This window comes from Adiantum capillus-veneris, chromosome 10 (genome assembly GCF_014529385.1).
Source record: "Adiantum capillus-veneris isolate H3 chromosome 10, ASM1452938v2, whole genome shotgun sequence".
Classification (NCBI taxonomy): domain Eukaryota; kingdom Viridiplantae; phylum Streptophyta; class Polypodiopsida; order Polypodiales; family Pteridaceae; genus Adiantum; species Adiantum capillus-veneris.
The window spans coordinates 88046154-88059321 of record NC_140940.1 but is presented as its reverse complement, the minus strand read 5'-3'; positions in this window follow the sequence as shown (position 1 = coordinate 88059321).

Here is a 13168-nt window from a genome sequence, read left to right as displayed (position 1 = left end):
TACATAAGCATGAAAGGACTAAAACCAATTATCACATGCTTTGCACTATTGTAAGCAAACTCTAGAATAGAAAGATAATCTTCCCAATCAAATTGATTTTTGCTAATGTATACTCTTATCATATCCTCTAGCAGCTGATTAACATGTTTAGTTTGACGATCCGTTTTTGGATCGCCTGTAGTCGTGATGTTGAGTTGTGTACCCAATTGTTTAAACACAGACTTCAAAAAATGAGAGTGCTTTATTTTTGAGAGCTTTAAAAAAAATATTTTGGTCTTTTCAAGTTGTGGGTCGAATTTTGCAAAATCTTGTAGCTGTACAAAGTCCTTTGACTTTCTAATTTCATTATATTTTTCATTTTGTATATTATCAATCTTCACTTTCCCAATCCACATTCAACCTTCCAATTTCCATAGCCTTCCAAGTTACCATTCCACCTATGAATCTTTCAGCGTAAAGTATCTTTTTTCTTTTCCAAATTGAGGAGATCTCACAATCTTTAAAAACAAACAGTCATGAACTTTAAAAGCGTGTTAATGTGACATGCTTTTTGTGCTAGTTAGCATATTCAAGTTAGCACATCTACAAAAAAACTTGAGCGCATGATAAAATTTTCGCAAATGATATCAAAATTTGTCAGAGGTTGTACATTTGGATTCCTTGTTTCAGGAGCTTTCTGTTGATATATCATACTTCATAAATCTTAGAGATCTACTCATGGTATTGTACTATTTAGCATTGTCAAAATTGTGCTAACTAGCACTCTTCGCGACAACAAAAAGCATGACACGTTAACATGCTTTCACCCTCATCCCCTTATTTCATATGATAGATTTTCAAGTCAAGAGAGAAACAATCATAAGCGAATTGTGTTCAAAATCTACATAAAATATCTGAGCTCAAGTGTTGATCTATGGGCCATACACACTGAAGTTTGATAGCAAGGCATTGAGGAAATGTCCAAAGAAGCCATGATTTGATAGTAACCTTGATTACAAGCAAAGAGTAAAATTGTGAGGAACATGTTAAGTCTATGGATGTTGAACTTCAGAAGAGTGTCCGTCCACTAACACCACCATCTCTTCAAACACTCCTTGTTTTCAAAGGAAACGTAATCACTAAGGTTAGAGTCATTGTCATTCATTTATTTGGTTTTGCAGCACAATAATATGTAGCATAGGAGGTTTACGAAGCAATTTTTGTCACCTCTAAAGACACCAACTTCTAGTTGCTAAACGAAATAAATTCTTTTGTAGATAAGTAAAACAAAAAATGGAGATCTAGTGTGCTAAGGTGGAAAACAAGGGGTAAGAAGTTTCTAGCAAAATGCAGAGAAAGTCATTTGAGTAGATTGATATGCTATAATAGTGATATGTTATTTTCAAGATTTACCACCTAAAATCACTATGGGGTGCATGTGAACTTGAGTCTTCTACACATGTTTCCCACTTTGAAATGCAAGGGAATGAGAAAAACACTGGCATGCTCAAGGACACGAAGGTGTTGGGCTTTTCAAATCTACTTTAGATAGAAATATCTGCCTATTAGAGTGCACACAAGAACTTCTTGGTGCTGAAATATTTTCTTTCCTAGAACCAAGTCATTTCCAAAGAAGAGTATCTTTCACATCCTCTCTACCCATTTGTAGATTTTGGTGACAAGATTCTGTAACAAAGGGTAGTCTTTGAGAAGATGCAAGGGATCCTCCAAAGCTGCTTTGCACCCACCACAGCAAGTGTCTGTGTCAATACCTTTGTCAAGAATCTTACTCCTACTAGGGATAACCCCCACAACACTTTCCAAGTGATTATCTTCATTGAGCTTGGCCATTTTACTTCCCAAATGTTGTTTATACTTTTAACCACTTCTCTTCTGACCAATTCACCCTCCACAATTTGAAGGGGGGAGTGAACCAGTCCACCTTATAAATTCCACAAAACTTCAAAGACACTAATGATCAATAGCCTTTCATTTATATTCAAACTATATTTCAGTCCCAATAGTTCACATCCTTTCAACATGGATTGTCGTCATTCTAGAATGTGCTAGCTTGGAGATTCCTTTTCTATTCACCATTCTAGAAACTTTCCTCCAAAAGGTATTCAAGGATTCTCCTCCTAACTTGAGGAGCCCAAGGATCAATGTAAGAACATGTCTCCCCATTCTAGTTTGGTTTGAAGACCAATGACAATGAATAGCACTAGTCAGGCTCCACATAGCAAGCCCATGATGTGTTTAGATCTAGTTGAGCTTGCTGGGTTTTGAGAGAAGAATATTTTTTCTATATGTGAAAAAATTATTGTCCAACTCTTGGTTGGAAGGTTCCCTTTGTATTTGGACGAGAGAGAGAGAGAGAGAGAGAGAGAGAGAGAGAGAGAGATCTTATTATCGTCCTTGGAGATCAAATATGACCTATGGGACCAAAGTTACATGTGATGGAGTATGTGTATGGCTAATGAGTGACTCTGGATGCTCCAAAATTGTGGTGATGAGAGTCGCAATGGAGAGCCTACACTATGGCTGAGAGAGGAAAGTGTGTAGGTCTAAGTCATGGCTGAAAATGTGAGAGAAGCAAGTTTGAATGTGACCAAAAGCTGAGCACTCTAGTAGTGCGTGGTACTCAGACTCTCGAACTTGAAGTGAGCATATGTGTGGAGTCGATTTGACCCTTCTCCATCGTCCCAACGCCCTGTCTCGCATCGAAGGGAATGGGAGCTAATCCAAATGGCTACAATAGTGCGTATCGCCAACAAGGGGATAGGCTCAAGCATGTAAGTGTGAGTACGGTTTTCTCTTTCATCGAAGAACATGGTTTTGTAGTTGGGGGCAATATGGGTGGTGTAATGTATGAAGCCCGACCCACCGGATTTCTCCCAAGCTGTGATACATTGCTGTTGTTAAAAAGCTTCATTCACCTGGGAGTCAATTGAAGCATCATGTCGCAAGTGTAATGTATCCCCATCTCCCAAACGACTTCTTTATGTCTTGCATCCATCTCGTGCTCAAGATCTTGCTTTTATGCGTCTTTTAAACTTTTTTGATTGCATCCCATGCAATTGTAGGAAGTAGACGTGAGGGTTTTTGACGCATCTTTATCATGTACTCCACAACCCTTTCCATGTCCATAACCTCAATTGGAAGAGATTCCGACTCAAAAAGTAGGAGCATATATGGTCTTTGTGTCTTAACTCGGAGAACGTTGTAAGAAATTGCTTTTGGACATTCTCAAACTCTTTCCATATAGACTTTGAGATGCTCCCGCCCCACACTTCAACTCCATAAAGAAGAACCGGTGTCACCAATGCATCAAAAAGGTACTTCTTGAGAACCTAACACTTGATGTTTCCTGCATTACACATGTTCTCAAATGCATAATATTCTCTATTTCCCGCTTCTAAATGACCCATAGCACATTCATGCCACTTGTGATTGGACGGAACCTCAAGGCCAAGGTACTTCAAGCTCTCAACAACTTCAAGTGTCTCATTGTTGTACACAATGCATGGCTTCTCCTTATGGTTTGTTTTCACAAGCATAACCTTTATTTTGGATTCATTCACAATTAGCCCACTATGCAAGCAAAAGTTCTCAAGGACAACCATAAGGTTTTGTGCATCTTCTAAAGTGTGTGCTAGAAGAACTACATCATACGCATACAACAAAAGCATGATTACCGCACTGCAAATAGTAACCTCTTCAATGCCTTCTTCTTGCATAAAATAAAGTACCATTTGTTCCAATTGATTGATGCATAGACCAAAGAGATTTGGTGGCAATGTGTATCCTTGTTTATCCCCAATAGTGCTTACAAAAATTTCTGAAAATTCTCTTCCTATGCGCAATTGACACATCACCTTCTCATAGATTCGAGAAATCGCAAGCCTAAACTCACTTGGCACTTGGAGTTCTTCCATCCTTCTCCACAAATTTTTACATGGAATCCTATCAAAGGCTTTCTTAAAGTCCAGAAAACAACAATACAATCGCTTTCCTTTCAACCGACTTTCCTCCATGAGAACACAAAGAGTGACAAGATGATCAATGGTGCTATGGCATCGACAAAAACCCGCTTGTCCTTTTGCACGTTTGTCATTCTCTTCAACCCAATCACTCAATTTCATTTCCATTAGGCACTCAAACAACTTTTCCATAAGAGATCCAATCATTATAGTCCGGTAGTTGTTTACGTTCTTTACATCCCCTCCTTTATGCAAAGGCTTGACCGAATTAGTACTCCAATCATAAGGCATACCATGTTGAAGTGCAAGGTTGAACATATCACACATCCACTTATGGGTAAAATCTCCAGTCCATTTGATCATCTTTGACTTAATACCTTGAAGATCTCTCGCTTTTCAAGTGGTCAACTTTTCAAGCCTGCTGCATACATCCTCAATAGTAAAAAAAGAGGGTATACATGGGAGTGAACCATAAAATGACACATTTTTAGCATTTAGTTGCTCATATAATTGCCTACAATGTGTGCACATATCCACAAGACTCATGTTACCAAAATTCTCAACTCGCTTGCCCCTCAAGTTTCTCCAAAATCTTCCACATGCACGTGCCTTTTCTTGTACTTGAAAAAGTTGTTGCTTTACTTCCCATCTTCTTCTCTTCTTTTGAATCAATGCCTTGTATGTATGCAAATGACTTTGATAGTTGTCTTTGTCCATAGTTGCATCAAGCTTTATCAAGAACTTTTGAGCATCTTGACATTCTTTATCAAACCACCTTTTGCATGGATTATCTTTGTTGATACCATGGAGATGCTTCATGGCAAAACATTTCTTGACACAAAAACAAATAACTTTCTTGAAAGCTTCCCATTTAGTTTTCAATGGTGCGTCATATTGAAGCTTTGCCATCCATAACTTTTGCTCCCATTTCAATGTACATTGGTGTCAGTTTGAAATCCATACATAGTGATAACTTCTCTTCCCTTTGACCGAGATTATCATGCTTAGTTGCTTCTCCACATGCAAGGTCGATAAATAATGTCTGATGGTCTGATTTTGGGGCCCATTGGCCAAACATAAAACTCTTTATGCGATACATGATGGCTTCGGAGAGTAGCAGATAGTCAATCACACTATCCCCATTATGTTTTCTACATGTAAATTCATTGATTCCAGTCCACAAAGATACACCATTGGAAATGAGCATATACGTGCTATTACACATGTGTAAAAGTAACTTTCCATAGTGATCCGGCTCTTTCTCATCCATTGAAGTACGATCACATAAGTGAACTTTCTCCAACTCCCTTGAAATGTATGGTATATCAAATTGTTGAGTATCATGTTGCAATGTTTTTGTGCGAGCATTCATATCCCCAAATACAATAACATCACCTTCGCCTTTGAAATAAGAAATTTCCTCTTCTAAATTAAAAAAAGGCTGATCTCTATTCATGCAAGCATAAAAGGGGGAATCATGATGAGGAATGTAGTAGCCGACTACAAAAATGGGTGCTTTTTTTGGTGTCATAATTTTCAGCCATACATAATTTGTACTTGTCATCTTTCACAATTGATACAAGTTCTTCCAATCCTTTTTTAACCATACATGCTACCCCTCCTTGCCCTCTTTTTTTCTTGAGATTATTTGACCACATCAATGAATGTACATTGTAATCTTCCAAGCCGTTAATCCTTTGTGTATCATGCTCCCAAGTTTCAACAAGAAGTTAAACATTGGCTTTGCTTGTTAGTCCATCAATGCCAACCCCCATATTCCATGGGTATCCGTTGCAATTCCAAAAGCATATTTTCAATTGTAACTCGGCCTCATAGGTCGCGCATCCCTATTTTCTCTTCCCTCCTCCTTGGGCACATTTTCTTCGTGAGAGATCTCCTTGTTTTTCTTATTCTTTTCCTCATATACCGTGAGATGCATATTTTGTTGCTTAATAGCGTGATCTTCACATACAAAACATTTTGTATCCCTCAAATAGATCCAACTATTATCAAAGATAATCTTTTGTTTGATCTCATCCAGCATGGTGCATACAATTGGCCGTTCTCCCGAGTGAGGAGCTCCTTGCTTACCCACTCTATGTGCTCTATAGACCATAACTCTGAACATGCCAAGTGGGTTTTGAAGAAATCTTCGATAACAATGGCAAGAGAAGGAGGCGTCTCTAACTTCTCTTTGGGAATTCCATGAATAACAACGTTCTTGAAACGTCACTCCGATTCCTTCAAATCCGCCACATCCACATTCTCAACATTCTTTGTTTGAGCCATAGCTTGCATGAGGGAGGAATTAAGAACCACATTGCTACCACATACATCAGTCTAAGACTTGTTTGTGCATACATTTTTCATGTCGCATACATCTCAGCTCATGGTGTCAAATTTCTCCTCTTTCAATACATGGTCATGTAATTTTTCAATTAGTGTGCATCCTTTGTGTTCACTTTAAGCCCATTTTGCATTAGCATTGCTATCATCATATAGTGCATTTGATTTTGTGGTCTATGTGTGTGCAAAGCCATTGTCAAGAGCTTTCAAAAAAATTATGTGTGGGTGCGTGCGTGCGTGCGTGTGTGTGTGCCTAAAAGGAATCCAATGCCCACCATAAATTTGTGGAAAAGAGGCTCCAAATAGCTCCAAGTCATCCCTACCCGTGGTGGGATGCAACTTTCAGCTCTGCCATTACCAGGCTCCCTTCCCACGTGGTGGCCTAGCATCATAAAACCCCAACCTCCTAACAGGTGCTCTCCCAAGGCCTCGTTCCTACGAGCTTCTAGCTCTTCAAAAGCTCCAAAGGGCTAGCTCTTCTCAAGAAATTGTTCTGGTGGCTCTGGCCTACTTTGGCCCCCCCACAACAACTAAGAGTATCACAAAAGAAATCAAAACTTCAGTAGCAATTCAAAGTCTTCATTCTCACTGAAGCAAAGTCATTGAGAGTTTCCCACGGTGACCTTCAGGTAATTTAGCCTGAGCTTCCAGACTTAAACAAAGGTGAAGAGGTGCTTCTTGAAAAGGGGAAGAGTGACTTCACACTCGGTCAAATTTTTTTAATTCCCTTGAAGTTTGATTTGCATGAAGCTCATTATGAAATTTATGTAACATTTGTGACCAATAGCACCATGCACAAAATCATCGAATCTAGACATTGCCTATACGTTGAGTATATGGTAAGATTGCCCATGATCATGAACACACACATGAGCACCACACATGATATGTATGGGTTTTACACCATCAACCATGAAGGCTACACCTTCAACACAATGGACCAATGAAAATCAACATCGACATGAAGATAAAGACGACAACAAACAACAACAACAACAACAAAATGAAGATGAAGCAAAGTCTGACGACAAAATCGACAAACAACTTTGCAAATTTGAAGATGGCATCAAAAATACATTTGGCCTTCCGACATCAGAGCCACACACAAAAAAACATTTGAAAGCACCACAACGGTGTATTTGACCTACCACCTACTTGCTTACCATTCTCTAGGGGAGGTGCACTTTGATTCTACACCCAATTGGCAATTCTCTAGGGAGGATGTTATGTCTTTGGTCCTACACCCAATTGAAAATTCTTTGGGAAGGGTGCCTTTGTATTTTGGTGCTACATTTGACTCACCAAATTGATGCCCATATGAATCACCAAACACATGAAATCTATGTAAAACCCCAAATTTGGCTTAAGGGGGTGTATGTTAGGGTAAGCCCAACTTGTGGCCCACCTATGGGAAATCCCTCTAGCCACCTAGGAGAGATAATTGATGACATGGTCCAATAGCAAGAGGGTTCAACCTCTCTATCCAATGATTGTAAAGCACCAAGCCTATAATAGAGGCTACTTTCTAATGAATCAATTGCACTTTGAGTCCTATGATTGTGTCTATTCTCTCTCTATGCTCTTGCTTTTGGCATAACCTAGCCCTAATCACCATCTCTCTAACGCTAACCCTAACACCATGGTTAAGCTAAGGCTTAATCCTCCATAGCCTAATGCTAATCATTGGCGATTAGAGAGTAAGCTTCTGCATCAACTAACCCATCAACTTTTCCATTAAACCATTAAGAATCTCCAATGTATGCAGGAGACCTCTTGATTTCAAACACTTTGCTTTATTAACTTGACATTTTTGGCAATGCAAGACATAGTCTTGAACATACCCGTATAAACCTCATCAGTAAAAATGTCATCGCACAAGTGCATAAGTTTACTTTATGCTTGGGTGCCTAGCACTAGGACAATCATGATTTTCATAAAGAATTCGGCACCGAGTGTTTGCGGCCATTGGTACACAAACTCTCCCTTGTGGAGTAGATAGCCACCATCTATGTAAAAATTCTTCCAACTTTGTAGCTTATCACTCAAAAGAGGAGAACTGGGTGTGGAGAAAACGGTTCACACCCAACATTGCAGTGAGAAGGATCCTTCATTTTCAGATGGCTCCACACTTTGGAGTATATTTCATCATGCTCATATTTTCCCTTGAAAGATTTCAAAAACTCACTTTGAAGCTCTATAAAGACAAGGGAGTTGAACCCAAGCATATGGCTAAGAGCATCAATTACCACATTGAGACCACATTGTATTGTTCTTTACGATACCGGAGCTTTGCATCATACTCCCAAAGAATCTTAACCCACTTGGCCTTTTGACCCTTCAAATCAGTCTGTTGTGTAAACCATTTTATAGTTTCATGGTCAAACATAATCTCAAATTGAGCTCCATACAAATAATGTCGCCACATTTTCAAAGCAGGCACTATTGCATAGAGTTCTTTTTCATAAGCAAAATAATTTTGCTATGCCAAATCAAGTTTCTTGCATTCAGATTCTATTGGCCTTTCCTTTTGTAGAAGGACTGCTCCAATAACAAAATTACTAGTATCCATTTTCAGCACAAATTGTTTCATAGGGCCCACAATAGCTAACATAGGAGTTGTAGCTAACACAACCTTGAGATCATCAAATTTTTTCTATTGAGATTCTCCCACTGAAAGGTTTTTACTTTAGGTTTTAACTGGTTCTTCATGGGAGCAACAATACGAGCATAGCTTTTAACAAACCATCATAATCAAAACCTGCAAATCCCAAGAAAATATGAAGCTCTTCTAGATTTTTGGGAGAAGGCCATCTCTTAATGGCATCCACTTTGATTTATTTATATGGAGTATGACAATTGAAATTACATGCCCCAAATAGTGAATCTCCTCCTTGACAAATTCACAGTTGGATTTCTTATCATATAGTGAATCTCCTCCTTGACAAATTCACATTTAGATTCTTGACATAGTGATTCAAAGACTCGCTGTAGATGTGAATCTCCTCCTTGCAAATTCACACTTGGATTCCTTATCATATAACTTGTTTTGCCATAGCGATTCAAAGACTTGCTTTAGATGTTGTAAGTGCTCTTCTTTAGAGGAAATATACACTAGGATGTCATTGAGAAAGATGATAACAAACTTACCTAGATATGGTTTCAAGACACTATCCATAAGCATCATGAAAGTAGTTGGTGCATTGGTCAACCTGAAGGGCATAACCAAAAACTCATAGTGTCCAAACCTTGTTTGGAAAGCAGTTTTGGATCTATCATCAAGCCTAATATACTTTATGATACGTTGATCGCAAATTTGATTTTGTAAACAATATGAGCATGGGAAACCTTATCAAATAACCATCCACTCTAGGCAATGGATACTTTTTATTACTAGTAATCGCATTCAGGCCATGGGAATCTATGCACATACGTATACTACCATCCTTTTTCTTCCCCAAAAAATGGAAGAGACCCATAGTGAAGAATTGGCTTGTAAAAACCCTCTTTTGAGGTGGTCAACAAGAAGCTGATGTTCCACCTCAATAGCCTCAAAATGTCTCGTATGTAGGGTGGTTTACTATCGAGCTTACTACGTCTATGCTGTGTTGCATAGTATGTGTCAGTGGTAACCTTAGTGGAAAATCATCTTGAAAAATATCCTTGCATTCCTTTAATAACTCTTTTAATTTACCAGCAACATTTGCTTGTTCTGTTGAGAGAGAAGTAGACATAGGTGGAAGAGAAGAGAGAGAAGAATGCTGAATTGAGGAACTGTCATTTAAACCATTATCAAAGTTTGACAAAAAATGACACAGTGAGTAACATAAAGAGTTCTTCTCTTTCATCTTGAGAAGAGAGCTTCATAAGCTTGTCTATACAAATAAGTGGAGAGGAAGGAACGATTTTAACATCAAACTATTATGCTCAGAACAATGCTTTAATGATGACACTAATGCATATAACCACTGTTCCCTAAGTACAACATCTACTCGATCCATATTCATAACTTGGAAATTCAAGGACATATGATACCCTTGAATCTTTAGTGGTACATCTTGTACTTGCATAATACCACACCTTGGTATCACGGCCATTAATAATATAGCTACCTTGTAGCGATGAAAACTAGGAGTCAGGGGCAAATTGAGTCGTTTCACCAACTTATATCTAACGAAATTGTGCCAAGCACCATTTTCTACCAAGATTCTCACCTTGTGACCTTGGATAAACCCATGCATGCACACCAACTCGTGTGGACCAAAGGTCAGCTACCACATTGAGGCCATAATACAACACTCGTGTACCACTTTGAGATGTGTTACTTCCACATTGAAAAAGTGAGAAGAGGATCGAGAGGCCGTAACTCTACCATGTGCATCGCTTTCTCTTTACCTTGGGTAGAAAATTTCCCCTTGAGAGAATCCTTTTTGCTATGTACACTCCCTATTTAGTTAAAACATAGCTTTTTCTTCATTGCTTGCTTAAACTCTTTACTAGAGAGATGTCCCCTAGGCCCATTGGGCTTCTTGGATGCATTAGATGTAACTACAATAAATTTTCTCTTTATTATGCGTATGAGGTGTTTGTACATTTACATGTGAAGTGTCAAGCATGTCTGTGATGCAATGCTTTTTCATCGGGATCATCATGTATATGCACCTACACTATAGCTTCCTCAAGCATCATGCAATCTTGAGTTTTAGCATTCTTTTAAAGTTGTAGTGTTAACCCATGGATGAATCTATGCACTTGTTGGAATATCTAGACTCTCCAACACCGGGATAATGGGCGATATACTCTAACAGTGTCTTATGTTGATGCATAGAGCACTTGTCCCATGCTGACAAATTTTTGTTTGCTTCATTGGCGGGAAGAAATTCCTTTCTGAACACATCCTTGAAGGTTACCCATGTCTATGGTATGGTGCCCTTCTTGTTGAGCAACATCCACTATTTATACGCCTTACCTTCTAGTGTTAGACCTATTTGCAATGCCTTGACTACATCTGGATTGCATCTAAGATCGTGAATACCATCCCATTTTCTTAGGAATATAATCACATTATCTTTGTTGTGCTCCTTTTTCTCTCCTCAAAAAATTGGTGGCTTGGCATTTTTTAACAAGTCATCCACCTCTTTTTGAGAGAGAAGGTGAAACCCCTTCAGATTGGAGCCTTGCTCCTATAGACCAAGGGTGCTCCTGCTAGGCATGGCGGTCAAGGAAACCCTAGTCTACTCATTAACTATGTTGGAATCAGGGTTGCAAGAAAACACACACAGCTTGGAGAAGACAAGGAATCTCAAGTCACACATCAGAGAGTGTATTACTTAGTGTGCAATGGAAATATAAGATAGCCCTAGAGTGATGGGCGCATATACAATGCACGGGGAAAAAACCTCCTAGTGAGGGAAAAAATGCCCCGACTGTGTTCACACACGTCCCTACCACATGCATATGGTAACAAATCCCCCCTAAGAGTGATGCGGTGAATGAGAGCTAGCACATAGAGTATAGGGAAGTGCCATGCCCTGAGGAGCTATCCTTCTAAAATGTTCTCTCTTAGATTTCATTGATTGTAGATATGCCGAATACGGGAAAGGCCATGAAGGTTTTTAGCACACACGAAACGAGGGTGTTTTTCCAGCTACAATCACTTGCATCTTGTTGTCCCTTGGAGTGTACTAATTTTTGGATATGCCCCATAGGGGCATGACAAGGAAGCTTTGGATTGTTTCCAGTAGACACAAACCAAGGGAATCTCTCCTATTGCAATAGTGCTTGATAGAGTCTAAAGTCGCGGGATCGGCTAGATCTATCCTTGAGGGGAAAAGACAGTTGTGAGTGAGATACCAAAAGCATTTCATTTTTAGATTCTTCTCAATGCTTTGAAAGCATTGTTCCATATTCCATTTTGACTTTAATTTATACCGTTTTGTTCATTTTTGTTCTTAGTTTTTTTCCAACACATAGGAGTAGGGTAAGTAGAAACTACCACTATAAATTTTGGACTGAAAATTAGAAAATTTGATGGTAGAATCATAAAAGATGATCAAAACTCAAAAAGTTGGTGCTAAAGGGTATCACGAAAAACTCACAAGAAGCAATCTAATAAGTTTCATCAGGTTTTGTGGTGGAACATGGATCACAATCCATGTCCCCTAGAGACAATTTGAGTCAAAATAGAGACCAAAGTTTGGTGTCAAATTTTTTAAAAAAATCACACTCAAATCAAAGAAATTGGAAAAAATCACCAAAAGCTAGTCATTGACCAAAATTTGGGGGTTTTCAACTTTTTGTGATCCAAATTCAAAAAATTTTGGGGAATAGCTTCAAAATAGCATAGACTACCAGTGACCAAGTTGCATGTCAAAATGAGGTCAAACGTGAATCGTGACACATTGACAAAAAAAGTTGAAAAAAGTGGTAAAAAGAGCCAAAATAAAAATATTAAAAAAACCACCAAAGCGAACCCAAAAGTCCACTTTTGGTTAAACTGATCCAAATCCAAAAAGATTTTGGGAATAAGCTACAAATACCATAAGCAATTAGCGAGACAAATATCAGGTCCAGAAGTAATGGAAATGGATTGCGATCCATGTCTCCTATCTGAGATTTTGAGCGAAGACTATTCCAGCCTATAATAGAGACCATAGTAAACAAAACTTTTCAAAGCAAGGTTGCGAAGAGTCCAAAAAGTAGGTCAAAAAGGGAAAAAAAAACTTCTAATTGAAAAACCACAAGTCTGATCTAGGGTTTGACTTTCAAATGACTTAATCAAGTTCAAACCACACAAAAAACATATAGCTAGTGTTAGGGTACAAAGGACAAGCTATGTGTGAAGTTTCATCACATTCTGCCCCATT